The sequence below is a fragment of the Amphibalanus amphitrite genome, unplaced genomic scaffold (assembly GCF_019059575.1).
Source record: "Amphibalanus amphitrite isolate SeventyFive unplaced genomic scaffold, NRLGWU_Aamphi_draft 000222F_arrow, whole genome shotgun sequence".
Classification (NCBI taxonomy): Eukaryota; Metazoa; Arthropoda; class Thecostraca; order Balanomorpha; family Balanidae; genus Amphibalanus; species Amphibalanus amphitrite.
The window spans coordinates 65,186-80,069 of record NW_024881717.1 but is presented as its reverse complement, the minus strand read 5'-3'; positions in this window follow the sequence as shown (position 1 = coordinate 80,069).

Here is a 14,884-nt window from a genome sequence, read left to right as displayed (position 1 = left end):
CCTTAAACTTGGGTATCATCGGCCTCCTCTCGTCACGGGCAACACGCTGGTTTTTTGCGCGAAGCTCTAGCTCAATCAGGGGCGAAACGGCAAGGGGGTCCAACGGACCCCCCTGGAAAAACTGGAAAAACACCAATAGGGTAAGGTGCCTAATTAGCGACCCTTTCCTATTTGCGACCTACAGAAAAGCTGGCAAGAGAACTCGGTGAAAGGTCTGCCATACTTTGTTTATTTAACTAAATTCTTTTCCGGTTGTCAGTGCTTCTGGTGGTACGTGTTAGGGTAGTTTAAATAAAAATGGTCACTTGCTTATCCAAAACGTGCGTATATGAGCCCTAGCTGATAAAAAACGATTCACCTTTTTTATTCTGAATCGACAATCCTTTTTCCATTGATTGCTGTTTTCCCGTAGTGAATCGCCGGACTGTGCACTGCATGGTGGTTAAAAAATAAAAAATGTGTCGCAACATATATTTCCTATTTGCGCCCGACATGGTCGCAAATAGCTCAAGAAGGGAAAGAAAGAGGAAAAGAGAGAAATGAAAATGAGGTGATGCTGAAGCTTGCAATGTGTGGCGGTTGATGCCAACTGTCGTCACCGACTGCAGGGGTGAGGGATGCCAAATCCAGGGTGGGCCTCGAATATCATACGAGGTAGCCCGCAAATTTTGGGTTTTCGCCTTTTTTCGCCTTTGGTACGGCACGTGATCAGTTTTCACTTTCATAAAGGTGTTGGATAAACGCTCCTGTTCCAGTGATTGAGTGCTTTGCGTATAGGTTACCTTTTTGGGATCATATTTCAGCTTTTCAGGCGTCACATTTTTGTCATTTTTATTATGGGAAACCCCATAGACTTATTAGCGAACCTCCCCGGTCGGTAATCGGGACGAGTTCCCTATTAGCGTTTTTTTTTTTACAATAGTTTGCCAAAATGCTCACTACAAATAATTTAGTGGATATTAGGGCAGAAAATGAATAGATTTTAATAGAAAAATGAACGATCTCTCCGAAAATCAAGCCAGTGATACAGTGGCACCCATAGAGCGTGAGCAATGACGGCTCAAATTAACCTTCGCCCCAGTGGGGGGGGGGGGGCATATGTTATCACCCTGTCGCTTTTTTTGTGTGTGTGGATAAAAAACCGCGATAGCTTTTTTGTAGGTACGGTTCTCCAGTAAAAGTCTTGTTGGTTTTGCTTTTTTGGATAATATGGTCCTATATAATGTTCAAATGCATAAGTATGAACCCGAATTATGTGTATGCACATTTACCACGAGACTGTAAAATTGCATCCTTGTATGCCAAATACTTTCCGAGATATTCACCAAAAACTTCATTTTCTGCCGTTTTGGGTATTCTGGCCGCAATCTGCCTGGGATCGCCTATGACATCATCAGTAGATACATCTAACGAGAGGAACGCGGAAACACAGAATCATGAATGAATCGAGCGCATAGTAAACGGTGTATGAAAGGGAGACTCGGCAGAGGCTATCCGGGTGGCCGGCGGGCGGGAAGTCTCGGCTCTAGGTTTTGGAGCTGTGCAGTCAGGAAGGGAGGGGAGGATAGCGCTAGCCCGACTGACTAGTATCTCGGCTGATTCGTGTGGGGTGGAAGGGAGCACAGAACGGGATGGTGGTTAGTGGTGGATGGTGGGATGGTGGTTAGGTTAGTGCGTACTGCGTAGAACGTAGCTGAACATGCAATGTTACAAACAACATGCAGCATAATGTGCGGGATTATGCCAGAACTGATACAAAAAGGGAATTTATTATTTTTCTGGCGAGGGAGTGGATGGGTGCCGTGACACAGCATGACGAAGACGATGCTGCCGAAATCGGGATGCTTTTTTGCCCCCAGTCTTTTACCCCTAACATGGAGCGCTTGACCCGAACTTAGAGGTCCCCGACTGACCTTAGACCTTAAAATCGCACCCGTCCGGTGCGCCATCTTTTCGTCAGGGGCGCTCTTCCTGGTTGCCTCTGTTCTTACCAATAACTAAAGCAAATCGAACGTATAATTAAAAGGCATACCTCAAATACAATTTTATTCACACCCACTCGTGTTCATACTTGTTTTGACCTATATCTTCCCGTATCATAATATATCACTTCAGTGCTTAACCCTCAACGGACTTGTGGGTTTTCTGCATATACCCCGGCCGAGGGGGGGGGGGGCGATTACGACCCCTCTCCGCCTTTTCGCCCCTAATTGAGCTAGCGCCTTGGGGATAAAACTGAGCGCGTGCATCGTATGAGATGAAGAGTTGAATGTCTCAGGTCAACCGATAAACTCTGAGGTCAGTATAAGTGTTCCAAGTCGCGGGATCGGTTTTTGGTAAACAACTTCACCATAGTGGATACAGAGCCAAGGAAATAGCACCATCGAGTTTTGCATGCTCAAGCGCGTCGAATAGTATACGCTTTGTTTTTGTTGAGGTCAATTTAAGGTGTTCACCTCAGGTCATGGTCATTGGTGAGGGCAGAGCCACTCAGGCCACGAAGCTGGCCCAAGGAGGTCATATCGCTTATTCGATTCGGTAGGTCCTCAAAAGTCCACTGGTGGCTTCCCGACTCGCTAGCTCAATTTGATCGGGACTTTATTGGTGAAAACTCCTGTGACCTTAGTGACGTCATAAATAAAGTTGCCTATGATCAAGAATTCAAAAGTTAATGCTGGGGCTCGCAAAGATTGTATAATATCACGAATTAATGCGCTTGAGACAGCTTAAGATGGCTCCCGGCGCGAAAATAACAGTTTTCATATTTCCACATTGATTATTAATCGTGAGGTTGCGTGACCGACCTGACTTCAGGTGACTCTTAACCCTCGCCCTGGCAGGGCATTTTTCATAACACGGCCTTGCAGGGGGGGGGCTTATAACTTTTGATCTAATTAAGATAGAGCAAAACGAAAAGCATCAGTGAACTCAGCACGTCAAGGCGCGTCGAATGATATACTTTTTAGCTTGCTTAAGTGTACTTAAAGTTTTTCTTAATTTTTAAGTAAACTTTAATTAATCAATTAAGTTAAACTTAACCAAATTGCATCATATCGCATATCATTCGATTCGGCTGATCACCAGGAACACAATGAGACCATTTTTTAAGCTCTAGCATCATTATGTGCCAAGTTATTGGCAAAAACGTCATTTGACCTCAGTTGACCTCATTTGACCTGACCCATGGATAAGTACACCAAACAAAGAAGCACCAAGTGACCTGCTGGTAATTACTGTGGTTTCAAAGCACAAAAGTGATAGAACGAAGCGGATATCTCCAGTATTTTTCGAATTTAGTATTTTCCCATAGGCTTAACATTACGACGTAATGACCTCTAACTGACCTCAGGTCAGTGACCTCAAAAAACCCGAACTATATGTTATACAACTCGGTGAACTTAGCACATCCTGAAAGTTTGAAGGAAATCAGTGCGAAACTGTGAGTTGGACAGGTGCAAAAATAAAATTGAAATTTGACCATGACCTTGTACCGATTTTTCTGACCTGGTGACCTGACCCAAGGTCACCCGGACCTGAAATTTTGAGGTCATATGTAAAAAGGCTGCCCCATAGGCTGTGCCAAATTTGGCGGCGCTACGCGCCGCCGTTTTTACGCTATCTTCGAAAAACCTTAGGGGGGTCGCATCGACCCCCCCCTGCCAGGGCGAGGGTTAAGAAAAATACGAGATAACTACATTCAAGTTGTGAGGCCTCCAGGAGATAATACTATGCAGATCATATAAGCTTCATTCCCCAGTGAAAGGTCCCCTGGTACGAAAGGTGGTGCGACGTTGCGACATTTTGGGACCTTACAGAGGTTCACTTTTGACGTCATTGGTCAACGGTCTGACCTTAACCTTCGCACTTGTAGGAGGGTGTCGAACAGAACCCCCTCTCAGTTTTTCGAAAATAACTCGCGCAAAAAGCGGCTGTTCGCGACGAAACTTTCAGTACCCTCGAGTTAATCAATATTACGCCTACCCTTAACATTTTTATGACCCTGACCCTTTGACTTGTGACCTGTTTTCTGAGACCATGTTTGGCCGGAATCGCGATTTAGCGTATTTCGTCTCACAATATGAGCGTGTTTATTGTCTTTTTTGTGGCTTTAAGCGATCAAACATGTGAAAGGATGTTGATCCCATGGATTCTAGTGGGTGTTAAGGTCACGTGAAGGTCAGTCAGGTCACTGACCTTTGATGACCTTAGTTCACTGCTTCGAGTTCTACATGTTTCTAGGGTAGATTTTGGAGTTGATTTCGCATTTAGAAACCGTTTGAACATTTACGAAGTAGTTTTGGTTCCCTCGTAACATGTGACCTGACCTGACCTGACCCGATCTGGACTAAATGCACGAAAACATCATCTGTGATAAAAAATAGTTTGAAATTCATGATCAGCACCCCGCAAAGCCTTATAACAGCCTCACTGTAAAAAGCTCTAACAGGTCCCGATTTTCCCGACTTTTGAGTACATATTGACCTATCAACAAATGACCTAGGACCTTAAAATTGGGTATCAACGGCCTCCTCTCGTCACGGGCAACACGCTCTTTTTCCGCGAACCTCTAGCTCGATCAGGGGCCGAACGGCAAAGGGGTCCAACGGACCCCCTCCCCTTTACGCTAGACGCTGGCAAAACACCTAACCAAAGGTTAGGTGTTTTGCCAAAGGCCGCCTAACCAAGGGTAACTCACCATCCAATGCTCAGATGCCTTCTCACGATATCATAACCCAGATGTTTCAACACATCAAGGGAATATGTAGCACAGTTAGGGAACTTGTTGAACAGGTCAAAGTTCTGGCATCCACAACTCCTCCACAAACCCTCCTGACTCCAATGATCTCAGTCACTCAGCCTTCTAACAACCAACAACCGCAACAGCCCGCAGCTGACTACCGCACAATCGTTCATGAGGAACTTAAGGAGATGAAGGAACGGGACAAGCGTAAGGAATCAGTGATCATCAAAGGCCTTTCTGCTTCATCTTCAATTGAGCTGACTGCCAAATTTGAACAGCTTTCAGATCAGGTCATGGGTGCCAAAGTGATTCTATCAGATGTGTCTCCCATCTCAGGTCATCCCAATCTTTATCGAGCTAAGATAAAAGATGCAAATCTCAGAAAGCTGGTACTTGAGAAAGCAAAAATGCTGAGAAGCTCTGATTTTAGCTCAGTCTATATTTCTAGAGATCTCACCTACGCACAGAGGACTGAACTATTTGCACGCAGGAAGGCTAAGCAGACGGAGGCTCAAAATGCTCAAAAGGTTCCTGTGAGAAACTCTGGCGGAGGAAACCTTCCCCAAGCACACTCCACGGAGAGTGCTCCGCAACCTACCCCCCAGGGAAACTAGTTAGCGCCACTGACTACGTGACTACCCTTAATAGTACCAAAATCCTAAGGATCATGTCCACCAATGTCAATGGCCTTGCTCCCAAGTTGAATATTCTGAAAGACAATGTTGGAATCCATTTGTGGGACATCATATGCGTCACCGAAACCCATCTCCTCGCTCACCTTCCTAGCTCCATTGTAGATATTCCCAATTATTCCCTGATCAGGCATGATACCAGTGGCCATGTGTACAAACATGGTGTATGCAGTTACATTCACAACAGCTTGATGGTTGATTCTGTGACTCAACCTCTTCCAAATGTACTCTCTTTTCGTCTTACATCCTTTGATGTTTTTATACTGATCGTTTACAGAGCCCCCTCTAATTCCTCTGATGCTAATGAATCATTGAACTCATTCATACTAGACTTCTGCAGTGGCAAAGAGGTTATCGTTGCCGGAGACTTCAACCTGCCTAACATTGACTGGAGTCGTTCAAACCCTTCCTGTACTCCCCTTGAAAGAATGTTCCTCGACACATTCACAGCTGTTGGTCTTCACCAATGGATTATGGAGCCCACCTTTCCCAGGTCTGGGAATGTCCTTGATTTGCTTCTCACTTCAGAGTCTGACAGAGTAGGCTCTCTCAACGTATCTGCTCCACTGCCTGGTTGCGATCACTGTTTGATATCATTTGATTACATCTTCGATATATCTCCAGATGGGACTCTTTTTTCTGGTCCGTCAACCTTGTCAAGGGATTGGAACAAGGGACACTACCACTCCGCAGCCCGCAATCTAAACGATGTTGACTGGGATGTTGAGCTTGCTTATTTAAATGCTAATCAATCTTTTGAACGATTTTCAGCCATCTTACACAGTGTTACAGTGGAATGCATCCCTCTCAAACCCCATAGAAAAGGAAGGCCTCCTTGGTCAACTAGGCCTCCTGCTAGCCTTCTCAACCAAAGACACGAGGCATGGTCCCATTACAAGACAGTGAGGGGGCGTCTGGGTCGAAAGTCCACAGAGGCCCGTTCCTGCTACTCCACCTTTGCCAGTATTAACCAGCGATGCCGTGCCCATGCTGTTAATGCCCAAGCCAAATATGAAGAAGACCTTCTCCGTAAATCCCATGAACAGCCTAAACTATTCCACTCTTACCTTAGGCATAAGAAGGTTGGCCGTCCTTCGGTTGGACCGCTGCAGCTGTCATCGGGCCAACTGAGTGATGATCCCTCCTGCATGGCTGAGATTTTTTGCTGAGTCTTTCTCATCCGTGTATAGCCGCTCTATCCCATCCGAACCAAGCCCACACCAACAATTTCACGAATCCTCACTTGAACACATTGCTATTTCCCGTGAAGATGTGTTAAAGAGTCTTCTCGAGCTTGATGGAAACTCAGCCATGGGACCTGATGACATTCACCCTCTCTTATTGAAGAAGTGTGCTGATCAGTTGGCTCAACCTTTGATGACCATTTTCAACAGATCCCTCCGAGAAGGTACCTTACCAGATAGCTGGAAGAGGTCTCTTGTTGTTCCCTTGTTTAAGAAAGGTGTACGGTCTGACCCTCTCAACTACCGACCGATAAGTCTTACCTCTGTGCCGTGCTAACTGATGGAGCGCTTAATTTGTAAATCACTTGTTCCCTATCTGGAGTCAAATGAGATTATCAGTCCTCACCAGTTCGGGTTCAGGTCTGGAAGGTCTACAATGGAACAACTGCTACTGGTCTATGATGACGTGTCAAGACGGACAGATGAGGGTGCGGTAACGGATGTTGTTCTCTTCAATTTTAGTAAAGCGTTTGATGTAGTTGTTCATGAATTGCTTATAGATAAACTGATAAGCCTAAATATCAATGGAAATCTTTTGAAATGGATAATTTCATTCCTCACAAGCAGGTTCATGAGGGTATGTGTCAAGGGCAAATCAAGCAGTTCCAGACCTGTACTCAGTGGTGTGCCCCAGGGGTCTGTGCTGGGCCCGATCCTTTTCCTTATTTATGTGAATAGCATTGCATCCGATCTTAAATGCGACTACAAAATCTTTGCAGATGATCTGAAAATATTTTTTTTTTCACATCCAATATGTATTCTTTGAAAGCAGGTCAGTCAGTGACACGCACACACACATACACTGAGATCATAACGACTCGAAACAACAGGCGGCGCCGGGTGCAGGCCGGCGGCCCACCGACCCCGCGAGGCCCCACTGAGCCCCGACCCAGCCGGGACCGGGAGTCGCGGCCCCAGCGCGCTCACTGCAGCCCGGTGCATGTTAGCCACAGCTCGCACCATCGACAACAGCCAATCTATAACATATTTAAATTAAACAACAGAATGCGATAAATATCCTGTGTCGGCGCGGTGGGCGTCATTTTTTTTTTGTGTGTGTGTGTGTGTGTGTGTGTGTGTGTGTGTGTGTGTGTGTGATGTGTGTGTGTGATGTGTGTGGGGGTGTGTAGGGGTGTGTGTGTGAGTGTTAAGGTGGTCCACCTTTTTTAATTTGTCGTAATTCGCGAAAGAAACAGCTTCTTTTTGTTATCGATGGGAACACAGGTTTGAACCTTTTTTATTTCAATTTGATGCACGAGTTCTCGTCTATAAAGCCTTGCCATTTGTCATTAAATTTGCTTTCTCTCCTGTTGATGACAGCATTTCTTTTCTCCATCATAATATAATTGTTTAAACTGCCTTTTACCGCTCCCATAGAAGGTCCACTGGCACTGTAGGAAAGTTTACACCCAACAATGTATTGTTTTACAAGTAACAGTATAACGTTAGCCGCCTGCTTACCGTCTTCAATGCCGAATAACACTAGCTCAGCTGGATTCTCGGGGGTGATGCGTATCAGACTGAAAATACTTCTCCATATTTCTTTGACTACTTTGCATTTATATAGGAAATGCTCTAATGTATCTACCTCGTCACATGCTGGGCACAGCTCTGAACCCACTAGTCCACGAACAAAGAGGTATCGTTTAGTCGGCAGGTATCGATGAACGATGCGATAATGCAATGTTTGCAGTTTTGTAGATGCGGTGCATTCGTAAGGAATGCGAAAAACTTTTTTCCAATGTTTCATGTATCCCTTCTCTTCCCACCTGTTAACTGCGGCTGGGCGCTTATATTCTATCCAATCGTTATAGAAGTGAGTACTTCGCAGCGTTGAAACATTGTATCTTTTGTTCGCGAGCTCTAACGAGAGTTCTTCATTTTTCTGAGTCGCGGATAGGGGAACATACCTCTGTGTCCCCAGTCTGTGCTTCCAAAGGGTGGGAATGCTTCTGGTTACTTTTTCAAAAGTGATAAAATCTATACCTATATTAGGATACTTTGTCTTGAACTCGCAAAATTTCATTATCGTACCATCTTGCTTAGTGACATCATCAATTACTTTTACGCCTCCTTGATACATTCTATTCACAAAGTCTTCCCATTAACTCTTACACATCTATTATACCACAACTTCTCCTTTTGTATGTTTTCAACTTCTTCTATGGACTGGCTCGTATAAGCCTGTAGGCCAGATAGTATCTCTTTGTAGAATGTAGGGATTTTCATCTTTTTAATATCATCACGCCCGAGGGGCGTACCCAACATGTCATGCAACTCATACCTCCCTAGCCGTGCTTGCAATATCCTACGCCATACAGACTGCCTGCAGCAATACATTCGTTTTATCCATATCATATGCAACGATTTGCAAAACAGCTCTAAATTGACAGCTTTAAGTCCTCCATCGTCAATGCTTTGCGCAAGTATCTGTTTTGCAACTTTCGGTGGTCTTCCCCGCCATAGGAATCGCATGATTTTACTGTATATCGTGGAAATGTTTTTCTTGGGAATTTTGATGGCAGAGCATAAATAGACCAGCTGTGACGCTACCAGTGACTTTGAGATAGTTATGCGTCCTTTGAGAGTTAACAGGCGCTGGCCCCACACATTAAGAACATTTGTGATCTTCTTATCCACTGGCTCAACATTATCATTAATACATGACTCAGTAGCGCTAAAATATACTCCCAGGGACTTCAGCTTACTTGCTGCCCGTATGCCGCATACGGGTTCGTTGCTTCCTTTCATCGGTCCGAGCCACATGACGCTGCTCTTATTCTCATTTAGGCAAAGACCAGATATCTCACTAAAGTCTTGCATTATCCCTAAGGTGGTCCTAGCAGACTGAGCATCATCTAGAAACAGGGTAACGTCGTCTGCGTACATACTCAGCTTAACTTCAACATTGCTGATTGTTATTCCACGCACTTTGGCGTTTGCGCGGATATTTATCGCCAATATTTCTATCGCCAAGTTGAAAATCACACCGCTTAGTGGCGAACCTTGGAAGGTACCACGACTGATTGGGAACCACTCTGACGTGAAACCGTTGTTCATGATTGATAGCCATGAGTCACTATACAATAGCTTTACCCACGTAAGTAAATTATCACCAAAATTGTACGCCTTTAGGGCCTCAAATATAAACGGGTGTTCGAGTGAGTCGAAGGCTGCGCGATAATCGCACGCGATCATTATACCTGCAATTTTGTCGGTTTCACAATATGATATTAAATCACTCGTTAGCCTTAAATTTTTCCCAATAAATCTGTTTTTCATAAAGCCTGTCTGCTCTGGAGAAACTAATCTACCTATGACTGTGCCAATGCGCGTTGCGATTACTTTGGCGATTAGTTTGTACACAATGTCTAGCAAGCATATCGGTCGCTTGTTCTGCAACAGCTCTTTTTCTCCCTTCTTGTGGACTAGAGTGACCATGCCTCTTCTCTGGGTTATAAATAGGCCATTTCTATATGCGTCATTGATATAGTCTACAATAATAGGACCAATATCATCCCAAAAGAACTGCATGAACTCTGGGGTGAAGCCCGAGATTCCAGGTGCTTTATTTCTATTCATCTTTCCTAGCGCCGTCTTACACTCTTCATAAGTAATCGGTCCCTCACACTGCCTTTGCTCCGACGGCGATAGTTTGGGAATTTGGGCGTTGTCCAAAAAAGCTTTCATTTTTGACCCATTAACATCGTTGGCACGGTAAAGGCTGCGGTAATGTTCTACACAATGTTGTAGTATGCGCTTGTCATCCGTTATGATTTGCCCATTGTGCCGTATCCTAGTTAAAGTCTTTTGTGCGGACATCTGTCTCCCTCTGTTCAGGAAGTATTTGGTTGCCTTTTCCCCACTTTCGATCCACCTTGCTCCGGACGCTATGATTGCGGCTTTTCCGTGTCTCGTTTTTACTTCCTCTAGTTGCTGTTTTAGTTCATCATACATGTTTAGTTCCTGCGAGCTCAAGCCGCTCAAATCTTTTTCTAAGGCCGTTATCTGCTCGATCAAGTCATTCTCCTCTTTCCTTAACATCTGCGCTATATTTTTGCTTCTGAAAATACTATGCACTCTAATCTCACTAAGCAGCATTTCGACTTTAACTCCTATTTTGATATCTCCGGAATATCGGCCTCGACAATATTTGGCTTCCCTCAATTCTGCTCGTACGGTATCTACGTGTTCCTCGTCTGCTAGAAGCTCATTATTGTATCGCCAGACTCCAGGACCTCGCTTACGTTCTGAAGACGTTATCGTCATTCCCATAATGCTATGGTCACTGCGAATCCCGGCTTTTATGGAGCATTCAATCGTGAAATTAACGTGGAGTGCCTCGGTCACAAAAACATAGTCTAATCTGGATTGTTGCGGGGGATTGGCTCGCCTCCATGTGTAGTCGCGTGAGTGAGGATGTTTGTCTCTCCACGCATCTCTTAAACAGAACTCTTCGACTAACTCTGATACTTTCGTAGATGCATGGGTGAAACTTTGACATCACCATTGGGGTCCCAAACGTCCAAGGGGGCCTCCATTTAGTGGGGGCCTCCAAGCAATTAGGGGCCTCCAATTGCGGAAGCGGTAATTTACGAGCCACGCCAGGGCCTCCTCTAAGAAATTTTCATTGGGGGACCAGAGGCTCAGAAGCCAAACATGGGGTACCCCCAAATCCAGTTTTCTCATCGGATTTAGGCCACTTATTTTTCGTCACAGCTCTGATGCCATGATTTTTTTTTTTTTAATATCGATAAAGAAATGGTAGGTCACCTGACCCTACTGGTGGATCCAGGCCAGCAGGGTGACATTGTATGTAAATATCCCCCGCGGCATCCGAAATCGACGAAAATTTCTGGCTTTTTCACTTTTGACAATAAAACACAATGCCTTTATAATAGAAAAAAAAATAACGGCACAGCATTGCGCAAGGAATCTAGCCGTAAGCCGACCCCAGAAAGTGTGAGGGTTAACCTTCGCCGGCACCTGGGGGGAGGGTCGCCACCCCCAAGTTAGTTTTTCTGCTCTACACTTAACATTTTTAAAGCTAGAAACCTGATTTTCTTTGTATAGCTGCTTTTCTATCTTTTCTCAGCGTCCATTGAAAATTTCAAGCTTCTGCGGCATTTGGTTTCGGAGATATGACCTTGTTCTTCAGGTCATGTCATGTCCTAAATGACAAATACCCAATATCTTGCGATGGCTATGGGCCTTGTGAGCTTTTGACACGCTGATTTCGGCTTTTTTTTGCCAGTCTTACCTCCCACCTATCATTGAACATGTTGTTCTGCGATGTACAGATGTCAGAGCATGGGTGTAACTTTGTATACTTTCGAGGTCCCATGTGGGACCCCAATGCGAACATTTGGGACCCCAATTGTCATTTTGGGACCCCAATAGTGGAGGCCCCCGAGACGCATCAGCTACTTTGCAAACGGAGGTCCGATATTCATATAAAAGGTTCTCTGTTTAAATAGGAGGCCCCTTGGACAAATCGGAGGCCCTGTTGGACAAATAGGAGGCCCCCTGAACAAGTAGGAGGCCCCCTGAACAAGTAGGAGGCCCCCGGAAAACAGGAAGTCCCCTGGAGAAATAGGAGGCTGTCTGGACAAGTAGGAGGCCTCCTGGACAAATAGGAGGCCCTAGACAAAGAAGAGGCCCCTAGACAAATAGTAAGCCCCATGGACAAGTAGGAGGCCCTCTGTACAAATAGGAGGCCCCTGCAAAAATAGGAGGCCCCCTGGACAAATAGAAGGTCCTAGACCTAGACAAAAAGGAGGCCCCTTTCACAAAAGGAGGCCCCCTGGACAAATAGGAGGCCCCTTTCACAAAAGGAGGCCCCTGGACAATTAAGAGGCCCCCTGAACAAGGAGGCCCCCTGGATAAAGAGGAGGCCCCCTAAAAATAGGAGCCCTCTGGATAAATAGGAGGCCGCTTGGAAAATAAGAGGCTACTTTAACCAATAGGAGGCCCCTTGGACAAATAGGAGGCCCCCTGAACATGTAGGAGGCACGCTGGACAAATAGGAGGCCTCTTGGGCAAAGAGGCCCCCTAGAAAAATAACAGGTCCCTTGGACAAATAGGAGGCCCCCTGGACAAATAGGGGACCTCTTGAACAAATAGGAGGCTCCATGGACAAGTAGGAGCTAGAGGCTCTCTGTACGAATAGGAGGCCCCCTGGACAAATAGAAGGCTCCCTTAACAAAAAGGAGTCCCTTCAAAAAAAGGAGGCCCCGGGACAAGTAGGAGACCCTTGGACAAATAGGAGGCCCCTGCACAAATATGAGACTCCTAGTCGAATAAAAGACCCCTGGATAAATAGGAGGCCCCTGGACAAATAGGAGGCCCCTGAACACGTAGGAGGCCCCCTAGATAAAGAGGAGGCCCCCTGGAAAATAGAAGCCCCCTGGATAAATAGGGGACCTTCTGGAGAAACAGGAGGCCTCCTGGACAAATAGGAGGTCCCATAGACGAATAGGAGGCCGCTTGGACAAATAGGAGGCGCCGTTAACCAATAGGAGGCCCCCTAGACAAACAGGAGGCCCTCTGTAACAGTAGGAGGCTCTCTGTACGTACAAGAGACCGGCGCTCGACCTGTAGAAGCTTAGCCGTATGTACGCTAGGAGGCTCTCTGTGCAAGTAGTCGAAGTAGGAGGCTCTCTGTACTGTACCTACAATTACAAATAAGAGGCCCCCTGGGTAACTTAGATGCAACACAAATCGGAGGTCACCTATAAAAAAGCGGGACTCTGTTGGAATACCTGATTTAATAAATTATTTTCCTGATATTCAAATTACTTAGGTAATCCTCGTCCGCACATGGGGGGGGGGGGCAAGTGGTTGCCACACCCCCCACCCCGACCTAGGTAGTTTTTTCTGCTCTGCACTAAACATTTTGATTGCTAGAAGTCGGATATTTCGTATAGCTGCTGCTCTATCCTTTTTTAGCGTCCACTGAAAATTTCAAGTTTCTGTGGTTTTTGGTTTCGGAGATATGACCTTATTCTTCAGGTAATGTCATAACCCAAATGACAAATACCCAATATCTTGCGTTGGCGTTGGGTCTTGTGAGCTTTTGACACCTTGATTTCGGCCTTTTTTGTCAGTCTTACCTCCCACCTATCATGGAACATGTTGTTCAATGATGTAGAGATGCCAGGGTCAGGGTCAAGGTCAACCTAGGTCGTCTAAAAATATTGCGTTTTAGGCAAGCTGAATTTACTTTCGTGAAGTTTCTTTGACTGTATTTTTGGCAAAAGCTTCTCAGTTCATGATCTCATGTAATATGGACACATTCACAGTCGGTGCACACATCAGTATACTCGTACACACAGACACACACAGACATACAAACACATGTCATTGACCTTGAGCTAACTTGACCTGAAATGACCACAGCCAGCAAAAACCTAGTCGGATAGTGTGACAAAGAGGTTCTAGCTGGCTTGGCACCACAATACGGCAGCGTCATCGGTACATGATGAGCAGCGCACGTGATATTCCAACGGGCAACGGTGACCCCAAACAGCAACATTCTTTAGTTTGACCTGACCTGGAAGGTCAATGACTGACCTGATGAGGTAAAATTGGTATCATTGGATTCGTCACTTCCCAAAGAATCTGTTGCTCTTGACCGCAAGGCTTAAAATCTTGTAAGAAAAAATTGTGGTGATGTCGAATAAGATACCTACCTACACAAGCAGCGGGCCAACCCATCATATACCGATGACGCTGCCGTATTAGTGCCAAGCGAGCTAGAACAGCTCTTTGTCACACTATCCGACTAATTTGCTGGCTGTGGTCATTTCACGTCAAGTTAGGTCAAGGTCAATGATATGTGTTTGTATGTCTGTGTAATGTGTATGTCTGTGTATGTACTGATGTGTGCACAGATCGGTTTGTGTGTCCCTATTACACTTGATCATGAACTGAGAAGCTTTTACTAAACATACAGTCAAAGAAACTTCACGAAAAGTAAATTCAGCTTGCCTAAAGCGCAATAATTTTAGATGACCTAGGTTGACCTTGACCCTGACTCTGACATCTGTACATCGCAGAACAACATGTTCAATGATAGGTGGGAGGTAAGACTGGCAAAAAAAAGCCGAAATCAGCGTGTCAAAAGCTCACAAGGCCCATAGCCATCGCAAGATATTGGGTATTCGTCATTTAGGACATGACATGACCTGAAGAACAAGGTCATATCT